An 18,006-nucleotide genomic window follows, 5' to 3' on the forward strand; every position below is an offset into this window, starting at 1 on the left:
AAGGGGTTGCGACCCATAGGTTGAGAACCGCTGTTCTATGGCCTCAGGCAAGTGGTTTAAGCAATCTGGGTCTGCTTTTCTTCTGTTTGCACCCCTGGATTGAGCTATGCCTAAAGGTGGTATCTTCTAACACAAGCCTTCTCAGTTACAAGAGCCAGTCAATTCATCTGCTGTTGTTGTTTAATTGACAAAAAAGACAGAGAGAAGAAACACTGATTTGTTGTTCCACTTATTTGTACATTCATTAGCATTAATTGATTCTTGTATGTGCCCTGACCGGGGATCAAACCCATAACCCTGGGGTATCGGGATGACACCCTAACCAACTGAGCTACCTGGCCAGGGCCCAATTCATCTGCTTTTTTTTTTTTTTTTTTTTATTTTAGTAAATCTTTATTGTTCAGATTATTACATTTGTTCCTCTTCCCCCCCCCCCATAGCTCCCCTCCACCCAGTTCCTACCCCACCCTCTGCCCTTACCCCCCCCACTGTCCTCATCCCTAGGTGCACAATTTTTGTCCAGTCTCTTCCCGCATCTCCCACACCCCTTTCCCCACCAAGAATAGTGAGTCCATTCCCTTTCTATGTCCCTGGTTCTATTATAATCACCAGTTCATTCTGTTCATCACATTATTTATTCACTTGATTCTTAGATTCACTTGTTGTCATCTGCTTTTATACTAAAGTCAGTTTGACCTGGGTTTCTTCCCTTTCAGGCTGCAGGCCCACTGTGTGCCTGAGACGGAAGCCTCATTAGTAGTGGGGTAGGGACAGAGGGTGTGAACCCTAGAAGGTTACCCCGGCTCAACAGTCAGCTTGTTGAAGGACTTCAGTCAGACCCAAACCTCTGGGTCTCGGGTCTTTCAAAACACAGGCACCGGAAAGCAACACCCCCGTGGGTGTCATCCTCCAGATCTGGGACAGAGAGCATCAACCATTTACATCTACTCTGTGCTGGGCCCAGTGCAGGACGCAAAATTAAACAACTTCATCTTGAGGGCTCCACTTTGTACAGGAAGGGAAGTCTGCCAGCACTGTTCCTTCTTCCTTAAACACCCTCCCTTCCCCACTACCCAGCTAACTCCTACTCAACTTCCACATCTTAGATCAGCAGCCACCTCCTCCAGGAAGCCTTCCCTGACCTTCCCTCCCATCCTTTATTCCCCTTCCCCATCCCAGTTCCAGGCCTGGCAATTGTCATGCTTCACTGAATTTAAGGTGCACGGTTATAGTACTTACCAATAAGAGAAAGAAAAAACACTGCCAATTAAATTGGACACGACTTCCTTATCACAGAGAATTATCATTTGATAGCTGCTAAAAGAACTTTTTAAACTTCTTTAAACAGAGATTTTGAGGACTTTTCCTTCCTGAACTAGGTACAAAATGGAAACTGTAAGTAAACTAGAAGGTTCAAGTCTCCCTAAAACTCCTCTGAACTGCTTTTCAACCCAGACTTGCCATTTTGGGGTTTTGTGCACGGCACCAATCCCGGTGTTGCCAGGCCCCAGCAACCTAGCATCTCCCATGGACAGCTGCCCCGGGGCTTCCCTCCAAGCTGCCGACACCCCCTTGAAGGGATCCACGGAAGGCACCAGCGCTGGCTGGGGCTCCTGCCCGCATCACGTGGCCCGGGCACTGTGGTTTGTCAGCTGACACTTTGGAGGCCACAGTGATCAAGGCAGGGATAACCACCCCGATTAAAACTGCCTGGTGCATAGCAGGCGCTCAAAAAATATTACTGCGCAAACAAACAAATGTCACAGAAAATGAGAGTTCAGCGAGGCTGGACACTGGCCACAAGTCACACAGCTAAGCAAGAACTCAGGGAGGGCAGACTGTGAACTGAGGTCTAACAGAAGAGCCAGTTCTGCACTGTTCTGCTTGGCTCATAGCACTTGCAATGTATTTTCCTACAACAGGACAGGGTGTGACACCCGGCAAACCCCTCAACTAAGAAAACAAAACTCATACAGCCTTTAAGTGCACGTGGTTAATCTATAAGTCAGGGGGAAGTGATGGCTGTTAAATACTTGGGGAGCAAGCTGCACCCCAGCCGGACCCAGCAGCGGCCGGCTTGCCTGGCTACCCTGTCACTGTGCAGCGTCTGTGTGACACCTGTCAAATGACTTCACTTCTCTGGGCCACGGCGTTTTTATCTGTCAAATGGGTCTGAGTTTCGCCCTCAAAGCTCCTATGAAGATTAGACTCACAAAAAGTCCGCCTTCAAATTCTATCCCAAATCTTACCACTTCTCCACCTGGTCCAGTTCCATCATCACCCACCTGGAGCAGTGCAGTCTCTTCTGCCCTTGTCCCTGCCCTCTGCCCGCAGCCCCCAAAGGCCGTCCTCCCCGGAGCAGCCACCAGAGGGCGCACGTGAGCATCTGCGTCAGGTCCCAACACTCCTCTGACCATATCCCTCCAGGGCTCCCACCTCCCCAGGGTTAAAGCCCAAGTCCTCCCCACAGTCCACAAGGCCCTGCACAACCTGCCTGCTCCCTCTCACTCACTCTGCTCCAGCCACATGGGCCTCCTTACTGCTCCTCCAACATGCCAGGCATGGCCCTGCCCGGGATTTCTCATGGGCTATACCCTCTGCCCAAAACACTCTTCCCCCACATATCCACTTGGCTCCCTCCCTCACCCCCCTCTGGCCTTTACTCAAACTGTCACCTCCTCAATGAAGCCGTGCCGACCATCCCATTTAAAATGACAACCCTCATCCCTCCACTCCCAAATCCCTTTTTCTCCTTTCTTGCTTCCTCTTATCACATCTAACATGACACATATTTTATTTTGCTTACTGTCTCTGTGATCAGAACACAAGCCCCACAACAGCAAGCACTTCCTCGCCAGCTGGGTCCCGCAGAGAGCCCAGCACACAGTAGGTGTCTGCGAGACTCCCCGGATGACTGAAGGCACAGCTGTGGGGGAGGCAGTGGCAGCAGCTGAACCAGCCGCTAGGCTGGCATCGGAAACATCCACGCCTCCTCCAGCAGGGCCCTTCCTGTCCCTGTTTCTGAGCCAGCCCTGGACCCTGCCCTCTGCCCCCTCTCCTGAGCCTCCAGCTCCAGTCCGAGCCATCCGGTGGCCCAGCACCTGCTGAGCACACACAGGAAGCAGAGGCCCCTGCACAGGGCCTGTGGCCTGGGCTGGGCATGTCCCTCCCGCCAGTTTAATCCCTGTCCTGGTGGGAGAGGAGGACCTTGAGGTTGAGCCAGGACCTGGAAGTCAAACCAACAGCTGGACTGGAGAAGCGTACATCTCCCTGATCCCGCTTCCAGGAAGAGATGGCCCACGGAAGTTCCCTGATAAATATTTAGCAAATAAACATATTACTTACCAGCGCCATCTCACCCTCACTCTGAGTCCAGCGCTGCTCTAAGGAGTTCACCCTTAGTAGCTCATTGGATCCTGCCAAGGACCCTGGCAGGCTGGGGTCATCAGTATCCCCATTTTACAGATGGGGACAGTGAGGCCAGGAGAGGTGAAATCACAGCAAATAAGGAATAGAGCTGGGACTTGAACCCAGGCCACCTGGTGCTAGAGTCCAGTTCTTAACCACTCATTTACACAGTCTCAATAAATGTCAAGAATAAAACATAAGAAAATGCCTATAACTTCTACAGAGTGTTAGCTGTGTTTGAGGCCCAGAGAACTTTAGCCATTTGCCTAAGTCCTGAGATGCCCCCATTTCACAGACAGGTAAACTGAGGCTCAGAGAAGTTCTGGCACTTGTCCAAAGTCAAACAGCCAGCAAGAGACAGTGCTGGGACTCAAACTCAGGGCTTCCCAACCGGTCTTTAGGACTGTGGGCCACATGGTCATGCTGGAGCTGGCATGAGCCTATGGCAGAAGCTCTTGGCTCTACAAACCAGACAGCCCTCAGTGGCCATGCCTCGATGGAACAGTCACAGGGACACACAGAGCAAAACCTACATGACAAGTATCAGGAATGGGAAAGCAGCCCTGTGAATGACAGGGCTTCTTCAGGCATAAAAGAGGGGTGAAAAAAGAAAAAAAAAACCAACCTCACACCAACTATATTTTTAAAAATCCCACAGCAGTAAAGAGACCGGCCCGTCAGCAAGGCGTCACATCCGTGGGCAGGCAGAGGCCCCGGAAGGCTCGCAGGGACACGGCTATTTTAAAGGGGCTATTTCTGGAGGCTGAGGTGAGAACATGGGGGCGAGAGAAAGGATCAGGCGCAGCCACTGGGACCGACTCGGCCCGCCTGGACCGGCCAACTGGCTGGGGGCAGGGTGAAAAGGGAGAACTCGGGAGCCACGCTTGGTGCAAGTGTGGGCGCGCCCGCCAGGCGGGTGGAAGACCTCAGACCTCATGTCTTCCCCTGTGACCAGCGCTCTGTTTGTGCAAAATATAGGCATTGAGCCCTACTGTGCACAGGCGCTGCTGTGGACATGCAGAGAAGACAGGCACAGCGCCTCCCTGGGGAGCCCCAGCCAGGGCAGGAGGCAGATGATAAGATGCAGACAACATGGAGGTGGTGACAAATGCTTCCAGTAAAAGCAGAGCCGGAGCGGGGGCTGGGGAGCTGGGGAGAGAGGCCAATTTTGCAAATCTTAATAGGGAGGTGAGGGGAGGCCTCACTTAAAAGTGAGCAGAGCCCTAGCCGGTTTGGCTCAGTGGATAGAGCGTCAGCCTGCGGACTGAAGGGTCCCGGGTTCAATTCCGGTCAAGGGCACATACCTAGGTTGTGGGCTCGATCCCCACTGGAGGGGTGTGCTGGAGGCAGCCGATCAATGATTCTCTCTCATCACTGATGTTTCTCTCTCTGAAATCAATAAAAATATATTTTAAAAAAAATGTGAGCAGAGCCCTGGCCAGTGTTGCTCAGTGGTTTAGGCGTCATCCTGTGTACCCAAAGGCTGCCAGTTCGATTCCTGGTCAGGGCACATACCTGGGTTTCAGGCTCCATCCCTGGTATGGGCATGGAGGAGGCAGCCAATTAATGCTTTGCTCTCACATTAATGTTTCTCTCTCTCTCTCCCTCTCCCTTCCTCTCTAAAACTCAATTTAAAAAAAAAAAAAAAAAGGAAATCTGAAGAGAAGAGACCTGAAGGAGATAAGAAAAGCACCGTTCACTGCGGCGCACTGTACTGCTACTGGTAGATGAAGTTGAGCTGCGGGTGCCAAAAAACTCACAGGAGAGGCGGACCTCTCTTTACATCAAGTAAGCTCCGAGGCTGGCCTTTCAGGGCTATTGTGCCCACCCCACAACCCTAGGGGCCCAGGCTCCTTCCATCTCTTTCATTCCCTCATTCTTATCCATGATACCTGCCTCATGGTCCAAAAGGGCTGCCTGAGTGCCTACCATCACATCCATATTCCAGCCGGGGGGTAAAAGGGAGCAAGCACCACCTCCCTTTGAAGGCATTTCCCGGAATTCCTGCTTATTTAGCCCGCTGCTCAGAATTGAATCATAAAGCACAGATAGCTTCAAGTACAATGGAAAATGTTTCTTTTCACCAGGTGCCCATGTGCCCAGATAAGTCATAGGATTCAACTGCTTTGGGGAAGAGAAGGGATCCTGGGACTCCCTGCCACAATCATATGGCCCAGTGGGGTCAGGGCTTAGGTTCCAAACCAGTGCATCTGGGACACTTTGGCCTGGAAAGTGAAGATGGAGGTCACTGGGGCCAGCCACCCGCCTCCACGCCCACCCCGGGATCCACCTCCCCAAACACTCCAAGGTCAGGAACAGTGCCCGCAGCCCGAGTCCAGGCTCTGCGTTTTGGAGGCCCCCCAAAGGCAGCACCCCACGCGTCGCGTCGTCTGCACTCCCCAAGCACCAGCGCCCAAGGCACCAGGCATCCCCATCCTCCCTCCTGCCTGCCTGGCGAGGACGCCTGACCAATTCATCTCCTTCTCCACAGTAAACAACTGTCAGGGAAAATAAATAGTTTTTAATAGGCTCATTAATTGAATTCAGGGAGAAATAACCTTCTCCCCAGGCCGTTGAGAAGGAAATACTCAGATGCAAACAAGAAAGTCCAAGCAGCTCAGTTGGAAGGCAGGAGGGGGCCTGGCCTCCCTGCGCGGCTGGGAGACCCCCAAACGGTTCTAGCCGCCCGCATACGGCAGCCATGACTCAACCGGCAGGGGTCGGCTCCCATCCCAGGCGTTTCACAGCCTCCGGAGGTGGGAAGTCTCCGGTGCGGTGCGTCTGATGTGGCTTTAATGTCTCGGTAGCCCTCGGCCTCTGCTCTAAGCCTGTGGTAGCAGCTAAATGATTTAATGTCTTTTTTTCCTCCCATCACATTTTTTGTAAAGCTCCACCTACTTATGTCAAGGGTATTCCAGTTTCCCATCCACGAGTTAAGACAAAGAATTGTCTTTTAAGTTTTTAAAGAGAATGGGTTTAAAGAAAACTACTCAGTCATTAGGAGGACCAGGCAGCCAGGGCAAGAAGCACATGTCATAGTGAGTGACTGAAATGTGGGTGGTGTCCGGCAGAGCACTGGACAGGGAGTCCAGAGGTCTCGATGCAGCCTGCAGGGTGACCTCAGCACAGATCTAGAAGGTCAGAACTGACCCCCGCCCCCATACCTCCCACGACTCTGGCCACACTAGTGTGACTCAGTTTCCCCACCATGGCTCAGGTGGTTCTGGGGTAGGCCCCTGCCAGCGTCAATCGCAGTGTCAGCCTGGCCTGTGGTTTTATCTGCCCAGGGCTTGCTGTTGGCTCCTGCCAGCCTGCTCTTGGCACTGCAGCAGGAGGCTCTAGGCATGACTCCACACCCTTGAGAGAAGTCAGACTTGGCCCAACAGCTCCCCAGCTCCCCCAAACCCTATCTTCCAAAACCCTATACCCAGGTCTCCCAATTTGCTCCCAAAGGCCTTAACCATCACATGGTACTGTACAATGTTTGTGCCAGTACTTTCCAGCATCCACGGTATGGATCCTTCTAACCACCCAAGAGAGTCTCACACCCATTTTACAGACCAGCAGACTGAGGCCCTTGCAGGTGGATCCACTGGCTCAGGGTTTCACCACACATGAGGCCAAGTCAAGACTCCAATGTGGGTTCTTCAAATGTCAAAACTGATCCCCCAAAGAAAGCCTGGCCCATTCCTGGGGGCCTCCTTTGTGTCCTCTCCAGAAATCTGGCTAGACACAAAAGGTATCAAATTGAGTCTTAAAATCACCTCGCCTGGCTGCTATGCACTTTTTGGAGTCTCGGCTCATTTGGGCCTCTCCCAGATGGAAATCTCTTGGACTATTTTGAGGTTCCCTGGCCCCCATCCTCAAAATCCCTGGCTCTCAATGGCCACTCATCACTGCTTCTGTGCCAGACACCTCAGACATGCAGAGGCTCAGAGACGGCTAGTGAGTAGCCAAAGTCACACAGCACCTCCACTCCCGGTCTCCTAGCCTCCCTGCCCAGGGCAGAGTAAGCTGAGCAGGGTTGTCTGAGCTACTGAGGTGGGGCTAGGACAATTAGTATGGGATGGTGGTGGCTGCAGAATGAGCAAGAGGGGGAGAGGGAGAGGGTAGGGAGGCCGGCAGGACTTTGTTGCCAAGGGGGATGTTTGGGTGTGCCATCCAGAGAAGTAAAGCAACTTCCCTAAAGGCACAACTTCCCTAAAGGCACACAGCTTGTGAGAGGCAAAAACAGATTTGGAACCCAGACCTGGCCAACAACATCCTTCCCTCTGCTCTGCTCCCAACCGCCATGGGAAGCAGCCTTCTGGCTCCATAATTGCTCCATAATTGCGGGGCCCACTGCCACATGAAACCGCAGGGCAACCGAAAATTATTAAGAATTTCAGTAACAGCAAAGCAGTAAACCAAGTGCAGACCCTCCTGAACCTCCACAAGCACAGAAATGACACCTCGGTTTGGTTTGGGGCAGGGGCAGCCCCGACACAAGGCTGCAGCCATTCCAGTTTCTCACCCCCACTGTGTGCCTCCATGTCCCTATCCACAAGCGGGGCCACAGCCGCCCCTCTCAGGGCCGTTCTAAGGATGAAAAGAGAAAATGCCAAGAAGCTGAAGCCCAAGGCCAGGGATGCAGTGTGGGGGCCATGACAGGGGCTCGTGTCTGCTGAGGCGATCTCCCTTCCCTGTAACTGCTGGGAAGCCGTGGGTTTGGAGCTCGTCCTCATCCCCCTAGCTCAGCGGTTCTCAACCTGTGGGTCGCGACCCCTTTGGGGGTCGAACAACCCTTTCACAGGGGTCGCCTAAGACCATCGGAAAACACATATACAATTACATATTGTTTTTGTGATGAATCACTATGCTTTAATTATGTTCAATTTGTAACAATGAAAATACATCCTGCATATCAGATATTTACATGACGATTCATAACAGTAGCAACATTACAGTTATGAAGTAGCAACAAAAATAATTTTATGGTTGGGGGTCACCACAACATGAGGAACTGTATTAAAGGGTCGCGGCATGAGGAAGGTTGAGAACCACTGCCCTAGCTGTTCATGAAGATGGGGGGCGGGGGAGGAGGACACAGTCATTCAGCCCCGAAGTGTGCACCCCAGGTGCCTGGCACCATATCAGCATCACACCACTTAGTCCCCAGTGACCCAGCAGCCAAGCTTTGTCCCCATTTCACGGATGGGAAAATCAAGGCCTGGTGGTCAGAACCACAGGTTGCCTCACACAGCGTGGGAAGGTCAGTGTCAGAATTTGAAATCAGAGTCTCACGTTTCCACAAGCCCCTCCCCAGTGGGGACGGAGTCCAGGCCCCCAGGACCAGGTGGGACGAAAGGGAAAGAAACAAACCTGGACATGACAGCCCCTCCACATTCCAGATGCAGCGCCATCGCCAGAAACCTCCACTGCTCCCCATTTCTAGATCACACGTCACGGCAATTACACGCTTGTGACAATCACCCGGGCCATGGGGCCAGGACAGGTGCACAGGGAACCCATCAGCAATCTCAGCGTTCAAGTCCAGCAGGACCCTGCGAAGCGTGGGAGGTGGACATCCACGGACAAGCCCACAGCCTGATTTCTCAGGCTGCTGCGGAACTTGAGCATGAACCAGGGTCTGTCTCCTCATCAGCACTGATGACACTGGGGCCGGGTCATTCCCTATGGGGGGTGCTGAGCAGCCTCCCTGCCCCCCCGACCACCACCACCACCACCACTCGATGCCAGAACCATCCCAGATGTTCCAAAGCCGCGTGCCACCCAGGGAGCAAACTCACCCCTGGTTGCAAACCGCTCCAATAAGTGCTACAAATGACGCTGGTGACCCCCATGCCCCGGCCTTTAGAGCAAACAGGTATGTTCCGGAAAAGACGAGAGTGTGAGGAACGGGTCCTGCAGCCAGGAGATAATTCACAGCCCTGCCCCACGGGGCCAGCCGCTTCCTTCTGCTCAGCATTTAATTTAAGTCAAGTTTATCGTTATGACCAATATTAATATAATCAGAGCCAACGTTTATCGAGCGCGGACGTTGGCCCAGGCCCTATTCTCGGCCCTCCCGGGAGTTATCGGGCCAGTGCCTCTAAAGAACCCATCGAAGTGATTTCCAATCTTAAACCCATTTTACAGCCCAGGAAACAGAGGCTCAGCGATGGCAAGTAAGGTGGTTCAAGGTAACACTATCAGCAAATGGAGGAGCTTTAAGAAAAAGAACCAGCCCTAGCTGGTTTGGCTCAGTGGACAGAGCGTCGGCCTGTGGAGTGAAGGGTCCCGGGTTCGATTCCAGTCAAGGGCATATGCTCGGGTTGCAGGCTCAATCCCCAGTAGGGGGCGTGCAGGAGGCAGCCGATCAATGATTCTCTCTCATCATTGATGTTTCCATTTCTCTCTCCCTCTCCTTTCCTCTCTGAAATCAATAAAAAAAAGAAAAAGATCCAAAGATGTAAAATAGGGCAATTTCATATAAAATCTAGATTCCTGGTTTTTCTCAGAAAAACTGGCAGATCTGGCTATGGAGCCATTCGGGGCTGCCCAAGGGGCTGGGGGAGCCTGCCTGGCCCACACCACCCACTGGCATTACCTGCTGGGCCCTGATGGGCAGTGGGTTTGAGAATGATGCTCCTGCTGCCTTTCTGCCTCAGTTTTCCCTTCCAGACAGTGTGAGGGGACCCAGCCCACCTTCCAGTGGGGCCCTCCACCTTTCACTTCCACTTCCCTCACCTCCAGCCACACAAGTGGGTGCCTCCCACCCCCCGGCTTTGCCCTTGCTGCCCCAACTTCAACTCAGAGAGGCTCTCCATGTGCCCCCAGACGAAACAGTGGTCAGGTGAAATACTAGGTGCCACCGGATTTCAGCCTCAGAACCCTGTTTATGTGCTCACTAGCGCCCCCAAAACACCGCAGGGCCCAAGGGACCCAGCTTGCTTTGTTCCCTGCTGTAGTCTCAGAACTTCGTTTTAATTTGCTATTATTTTTCAAAAAGAAAAAGTACTTACATAGTGCCTTCTCTGCCAGGCTTAGTTCACATGCCTCTCACAATACCCCTATCCTGAGTGAAGCAATGCCAAAGCACCCATTTTACAGATGAGGAACTGAGGCACAGACGGCTTATGTAACTAGCCCAAGGCCCATAGCCAGTGAGCAGCAGAGCTGGAATTTGAACCCAGAGTCTGGCTCTCAAGTTCTCTGGCAGCTGGTATTCCCTCAAATACTGACTGGCTGAAGGAATGAATCGGCAAATGAATGAACGGATGAATGCTTGCACATCAAGCTTGTAAACTGACCCTCTCCTGAGCACCCCTCAGAGGGGCCGTGGTCAAAGCTGAGACCTTACAGCTGTGACGTGTCCCTGACCGCCCCCGCCCTTGCTCAAAGCCACCCTGGATCCGGGCGGTCGGAGGCCACCGCCTGGGATCTCAGGAGCACCCACAGCCTCGGAAGCAGCCGCCTGCCCTCTCCACACCAGCCTCCCCTGGCCTCCCGCGGCTCGGATCCTGCCAGGCGCCCGGCCCGGTCCTGCTACAGAAGTGGGGCAGCCTTGATTAGGCAGCCAGCGACGGGGAACGCCCCAGTTTGCAGTGGCTGAGTCATCCTAACATCTCTCCCGTGCTGAACCCCAGGGACGGACGGGGGGCCGCCAGGGAGCCCCCGCAAGGCAGGTCCCCACTAAGTCACAATGCATTGCTTTATACATATTAACTCATGTAATCCTCCCAATAACCTGCTTGGTGGGTACTATTACTCTCCATTCTTCAGATGTGAAAATGGAACCACAGAGACGGTGAGCAACTTGCCTCGGGTCACACAGCCAGCGAGTGGCCAAGCTGGGATTTGAACCCAGGCAGCCTTGGCCCAGCATCCAAGCTCTTCTCTGACCCTCTGAGGAAGGCAACTGGGAGCCCAGAGCCTCCAGAGTCATTCTCAGGTGCCCCCAGCAGGTGAAATGTCATTAAAATGACTTCTTTGACAACTGGGCAGAGCACCTGACTCTGCAGCAGTTAAGACTTCAGATTCTGGCATCCGTTGGCCCTGGGTACAATTTCTCACTCTGCTACTTACAAGCTGTGCAACCCCAGGCCGGGGAAGACCCCTCTCTGTGTCTTCGTTTCCCTGAGAAATTGGGCTCCCAGCACAGCCACTGCGCTCACAGGGGGTGTGAAGGTTAAGGACATGAGGATCTGCTTCGTGTGCTTACTCGGCACAGGGCCCGACACGGGCGCCAACTCCAAATACGTCGGAGCAGCCATTATTATGCCCCCGACACCCCCTCATTTGCCGATCACAGGGTTAATTGTAAGCGGCACTAAATTATACACACAGATGCGCCGACCTTGCTTCCCCGGAACCCCTAAATTTCCACCAACACTCAATTACCCACACGACAGCGGGACAACAGAGCATCTTCCCAAGCCCTCTCTGCCCCATCCCCCTACCCCTTCCACCCGCCTCCCTCCGGGGGTCCCACGCCTCGGGGCTACGTCAGACACACTCACGTACCAGCTCGCCAAGAAACAGGCTGTGACTGCCCTGATCCTGGAGATGAAGCAACACAGAGGTCAGCTAACCAGCCTGAGTGTGCACAGAAGAAGCAGGGTATGGGGTAGAAGTCAGGGCTCTGACCCCGAAGCCAGAGGCCTAACCTCATTTTGCAAGCGAGAAGGTTTCCGCACAAAGAGGTGACAGGGCAGATGCGAGGCCATACAGCGAGGGAGAGAGGAAGGAGAGAATCGGGAAAGAAATGGGGATTTTCAGTTGCCCCAGTAGGAAGACCGGGGACTCCCAACCTTACTGCAAGGCGCTAACAGCAAAGATTAAAAAAAAAGAAAATCTCAAAAGTCGCAGGGACCACCCAGGGCGTTCTGAACAAAATCTGCCTGTTGGAAAGAAAAATGACATTTTGCGATTCAGCTCCAGTTCACACGTTTTCGGGGGAGGAGGGTCACCGCAACCCAGAAACCTCCCCAGAGTGGAATCCATGGGACCAAGAAGGAACCAAAAGGGATGCTAGACAAAAAACTGGAAGGATTTTCAGGTCTGGGACCCCTTTGGCCTCGGCAACTCTGGGGGGGTGCCTTGATTCCAGGAAAGAAAAGCGGGGATTCCGAGGCCAGGCCAAACACACCAGCCCCAAGGTCCAGCCGGGACAGGCCTGGGGAGGGGCAAGGGGGATCGGCAGCTCCTTGGAGAAGGGGGCGGGGGCGGGGGGACAAGGAGACAAAAATAAAGCAATGAAAAGTCCAGGCCCTATCCGTGAGTCACTCCCACCCGCTCGCTAATTTTCGCCTTTGCAGAAGTGTAAGCCAATTGATTTTTTCATATTCCCCATGCACCCCCTACACACACACAACACTTCAGAAATATCAGCCAGAGACAAGACAGAAATGGTACCTCGGGACTCTCCCCCCCTCTTTTTTTTTTGAGTGTCTTTTATTTCCTTAAAGCAAAAAAGAAAGGGAAAAAATAAACCCACATATTATACTCCGTACCCTTGAGCTTCTGAAAGGCAGAGGAGGTGACGAACTGAACCACAGGGCTAGGAGACCCAGGTGTCACTACTTCCTGAGTATCTCAGCACTAAGACCTGCCCGCCTCTGGACTGTCCGTCATCCTCGCAATAGGGTAGCATGCACTTGAACCTCAACTCCCCTCTTCCCCAACCTGCGAGCCGGCAGCTTTCTGGTCCCAGACCAGGTGGAAATAGACAACATTTCAACACCGTTTGGAAAACCCTCGTACCCGGGTTCTCCCTCATACAGGAAATGATGTGCCTTTGTCCAAGCACCCATGGCGGGTTTTTGTTGGCTTGGCACGTGGATCCTGTACAGGCACAGCAGTCAAGCCTTCATCGAGTCCCCTCCTGTCCCCACTGAAGACGGAGCCACCCTACCTGGTGAGCAGGTGTGTGGGGGGGAGTTCTCTCCAAATACCCCACCCCCGGCATCTTTCGCTGCACAGAAGGACAGGGCAAGGGCAGCCTACACCCGCTTCCTTGCAAATTCTGGAAAAGGGGATGCCCACCACCAGAGGGTGTTCCGGGAGGCTGCCCTGGACGAAGAGAAGCCGGAGACTCTGGTTTCTCAGTGCCCTTGCCAAGCCCGCCCCCCCAGAAGCACGAGACCCCCCCCAAACACAAAGAGAAGCCCGGCCTGCAAGGCGCCCGCCAAGCCCACCGCACTCTTCAAGAACCTTCAGCTGGCTCTGAGTGACTCCACAAATGGAGCCTAATGCAGTCGGGTGGGGGAAATTGCTCTCAGCTGAAAACATTAAGCTTCGTCAATTATTGCCCAAACCTGCTGGGTTTATAAATATCCATTTTTATTTTTAGGGTTTTCCTCCCCACCCGGAACTCTTCCCATGCTCCCGCTCTAATTCCCCTCGCACGGTCGAGATAGGTACTAAAGTCACGGTTAGCAGGTGAACGCAGGGCAGAGGGCGCCCGGGTGGAAACGTCACGCTGTGCCTCAGAGTCACGTCGTCCCTGCCCGTCCCTGCCCAGCCACCTCGCTCAGGCCATGTGGCAGCAGACATAATCAGCAGAGCCACAGGTCTCCTGGCGCCCGGATGCTGGAAGCGGCAGTTGGAAGTGTGCGCTGCGCTCTCACGCCTGTGAAATGAATGCTGCTCAATGCTGATCCCGAAAACAGGAGGGGAAACTGAGTCATCCTTGGGAGTACCTCTGTCCAGCAAAGGTGGATCTGACTCCTTGACCAGGCCAGGGCCCGGGAAATGCCAGCCAGAGGCGCACACTCTGTGCGACCCAGATACAGAAGAAAATGGGTGGATAGTGATGGCTCCCAAATCTCCCCCCTGACACCCAGGGAGCGTCTCCCTTCCACCCGCTCCCTGGGCCGCGGTCCCCGTGCTGGGAGAACGCCTCGTGTCTCCAAGTGGATCCACGGACGTGTGGAGATGCCCGGAATCCCCCGGGAAGCAGGGGAAAAGGCAGGGCTCTGAGGGGGAAGACAGAAGCATGGTCAACGGACGATGATTTCTGTGCAGCAGGCAGGCACCTGGTTTTCAGTGCCCCCCTCTTGGCACCCACCACAGGCCTAGATCAGGGGCTTGCAAGGACCTTGCAGAAAGAGGGTTCCCTGGGGAGCCAGGCACACCACCCCAGCATTGCCCCCCAGTGCCAAGCCTGGGCCACACCGGAATGGCCCATCCCCCATCTCCCAAAGCGGGTGGATCAGGCTATCAAAGTCCACTGACATGACAGTTACCCCCTGGGGGGTCGATGTCACCAGCCCAGGTGGCAAGAATAGAAAAACGCATGAGCTCACCAGGCAAGCCAGGTCTCCCTCGATGTTTTGTTTGCCTGAGCCCAATTATACCAAGTCTCAGTGTGACAGAGCATGGCGGGTGGCAGCCCCCAAGGGGCTGGGCCCCATGAATAAGTGCAGAGTCATGGTGAAGGTGCCCCCACCCCACCCCCACCCCACGGCCCCGGGGACAGGGCAGAATAAAGCTTCCTGAAGAGGAAGAATAGAGACTTGGACGGACAGCAGGCAGCACAGGCAGCAAAAGATGCCCAGTGAAGGGCATCTTGGGGGGGGGGAGGGGGCAGGGGAGTCCAGCCAGAGACATCGGCCCAAATTAGTGGTCTCTGGGATTTGGGGGCACAGGACGCAGCCACCCCTAGCCCCAGCTGCCTACCATCCTCAGCCAAAGTATCAGCTGGCAGAGGAAGAAAAGCGCTGAAGGGCAGAAGGCAGGCGAGATTGGCAGGGGGAGGGGGCACAAAGGAAAGGGACCCTGGGAGGGGGAGGGGAGCTATGCAAATGGCAGAATCAACTGGGTTTCTCAGCCATTAATAAAGCTTCAGCAGCAGCAGCTGGTATCATCGGAGTATTGGGGAGGGCTGGCTTCCTCTCCTGGAAGGCGGCTCGTCAGGGAAGCAGTGTGCCCCAAACAAAGAGGGGCCCTCGTCCCCTGCACCCCAGGGAAAACTACAATGGGGGACATGGAAAGAAAGCCAGAACCTCAGCAATCAAAGTCTGGATGGAGGCCACTGGGGGCCCAGAGCGGGCGGATCCCTATCCCGGGGACCCTCCAGAACCCTCGGACTTTGTCCCACTTCGCACAGTCCTAGCGCCCAGCCTGGACACCAGCCCCCCGGCTCCACCAGCCCCGCTCCCAGGCTGTTTGTCCAGGGGTTTGACTAGCGGCAGAGGGGCCCCATGCTCAGAGCGGGAACTCCCCCTGATGGAGACGGGGGGAGCCGGGGAATCCCAGCTGAGCCCAGGCGAGGGAGGGGAGGTGCCCCTCAGAGGGAGGCGCTGGGGAGGCTCGTTCATTTGAGGGACGGTCCCCAGGGTGGGTGGGGGGGCTACATCTGAAGAAGGGCTGCAGAGCAAGGGGCCTCTCAAACGCTGCATTTACGCAGCTACTCGAGGAGGCGTTGGAACCGGGAAAGGGTCACTTTGGAGGAGGTTCCAGATTGGGGGGTGTGGCTAGAATATCCAGTTTGCGGGGTGTTCCCTGATTTGAAAATTTTGAAGAGAAAGCGGTTGACGGGGAGTTCCCTGATTTAGGGAGGTTCCGTGGGGGGGGGGGGGGGGTAAGTTTCCTGGATTTGTGAGGGTAAGGACTAAGGGGGGGTCCTGAATTTGAAAGGTTTCCATAAGGAGCAGTGAACTTGGCCGCGGCTTAGACGAAACCCTTGAGCCAGGGCGCGGACACTGGAACTCGGGGAGCCTCCCCTCGGGGCAACCCCATCCCCCTCACGCCCCCTTCAACCCCGTTCCGACGACTCCGCCCCCCTGGATGACGTCACCGACCCTCTCCTCCCAGCCCCCAGGGGGCTCCAGCGGCGTGCAGAACCCCCCGGCACGCGATGTAGGGGCGGCTTCTCCTCTCCCGGGACCCCCGGCGCCCAGGGGAGGTCGGGTGCCGGGCGCACGCTCGTCCGCCCGCTAGAGTCCCTGGGGCTGGGGGCTAAGCCTCGCCTCGCCCGGGGGGCTGGAAGGGGAAGCCAGGGCGGCAGAAGGGTGGGGCAAGGCCGGGGTGATGGAGGAGCGCTCTCCTTTCAAAGGAGAGACGAGGCCGGGAAGGCGCTCGAGGGAGACGGCATTGAGTCGGGGGTCTCCAGGGGATGGGGACTGGAGAGGGAAGGCGTTGCAAAGCAGCCAAGCTGGGCGCAGCTGCGGGTCCTCCCTTGCTCCCACCTGGAGCCGCCAGTCCCGGGCTGGTCTCCACTCCGGGGCGCCCGCGCACCCGCATCCCCAGCCCCCAGCACAGCGCCCCCTGCCTTCAGGGCCCGCCCGGGGTCCCTCGCCGGTGCTTAGGGGGCCAGCACCCGCTCCACACACGCACGTACCCCTGCGCCCGCAGCCCGGGGTGATGCAGCCGGCGGCGCTGGGCAGCTTCCAACGCCGCGCTCCGGGCGAGTCCAGCCCAGCCCCCTCCCCGGCCGCGGCGAAGCCCCCCGCCCCGCCCGCGGAGCCTTCCCGTCGCCCCCGCCCAGTCCGGCCCTCGGGGGCATTGTTCGGACGCAGCTGGCGGGGCGCAGCGACTGGGCATGCAGCCGGCTGCAGCGGAGCGTCCTCCGAGCACAATGGCCGTGCAGGCTTCCCCAGCACAAAGCCGGCGCGCTGCCCACTCCGCTGCCTCCGAGACCCCCATTGGGGCGCCCGCAATTTTAGGGTAATTCGGGATTTTTGTTCCCCCCTTTACCTGGAGGCTGGCTGGGCTGGGCTCCCCCGGCTCTGCCCCGCTTCACATCCTGGCTGTTACAGGGATCCGAGCGGAGCCCAAGCGCCAGCGGCTCGCGGCATGCGCGCGCCGGCCGGGCTGCCGGGCGGGCGGCGCGAGGACACTCACTGCGGCTCGCGCTCCCCTCGCGCCGGCTCGCGCGCCCCCCTTCCAGCCGGTGACGTCATCCCTTCCGCCAGCGCCGCCGCCACCGCCGGCGGCCGTGGGGCGGGGCCGGCCCGCGCGCGTCACTGCGCAGCCGCGCGGCCGCCACGCCCCCCCCGACCAATGAGGTCGCGGAGTTGAGCCACGTGGCCGCGGGCGTTTAAAGGGCCGCGGGAGCACGTGGGGCGCGGGGCTTCGCGTGACACGTGGGCGGCGGCGTTAGCGCGAGGGACCGCTCTGATCACCGGTTGGCGCGTGAGCCCCAGGGCTATTGGCACAAAGGCCATGGTGCTTGCCATGCCCTGCTGGAAACTCCGCCAAGGCTCCCAGTGCTCTTCGAATAAAACCCAGCCATCTCTCCGCATTTGCACCCACGACTCTGTCCCTAGAGCTCCATGCTCCAAACAAGCTGGCTCCTTAAACAAACTGCTCACTCCTGACTTAGGGACCTTGTCCGTGCTGTTCCTTTGTCTGAAGTGGTTTTCCTCCAAGACCTCATTTTTGCTCAAATAGCAAGTCTTCGGAGAAGCCCTCCCTGACCTGGGCCACCAACCATCTCACGCTCCATTCTCTATCCATCATCCTGGTTTTTTTCTGGTCATACTAGGATGTGACTCCATGGACTCTGGGATCCCTGTGTATTGGTTGAATGAATGAGGGGATGGATGAGGGAGCATTTCCTGCAGAGTAAACACTTTACAAACATTCTACCTAAGTATCATCGTCAGCTGCCCT

The 18,006-nt window shown here is 55.9% G+C and overlaps 1 protein-coding gene across 11 annotated transcripts in view; it reads right to left on the reverse strand.

Annotated features, from left to right (window-relative positions):
* The window catches only part of PTPRS (protein tyrosine phosphatase receptor type S), a 100,029-nt gene extending 82,703 nt beyond the window's left edge, over positions 1 to 17,326 (reverse strand). For 7 of the 11 annotated variants that reach the window (XM_036313477.1, XM_036313475.1, XM_036313473.1 and 4 more), the window contains exon 1: positions 17,089 to 17,326. The gene's annotated coding sequence lies outside the window, so the exon portion shown is untranslated. The remainder of the gene's footprint in view (positions 1 to 17,088) is intronic. The other 4 variants (XM_036313480.1, XM_036313479.1, XM_036313482.1 and 1 more) reach the window with 2 other exon arrangements.
* Positions 17,327 to 18,006: the final 680 nt, after the last annotated feature.

This window comes from Myotis myotis, unplaced genomic scaffold (genome assembly GCF_014108235.1).
Source record: "Myotis myotis isolate mMyoMyo1 unplaced genomic scaffold, mMyoMyo1.p scaffold_m19_p_6, whole genome shotgun sequence".
Lineage (NCBI taxonomy): Eukaryota > Metazoa > Chordata > Mammalia > Chiroptera > Vespertilionidae > Myotis > Myotis myotis.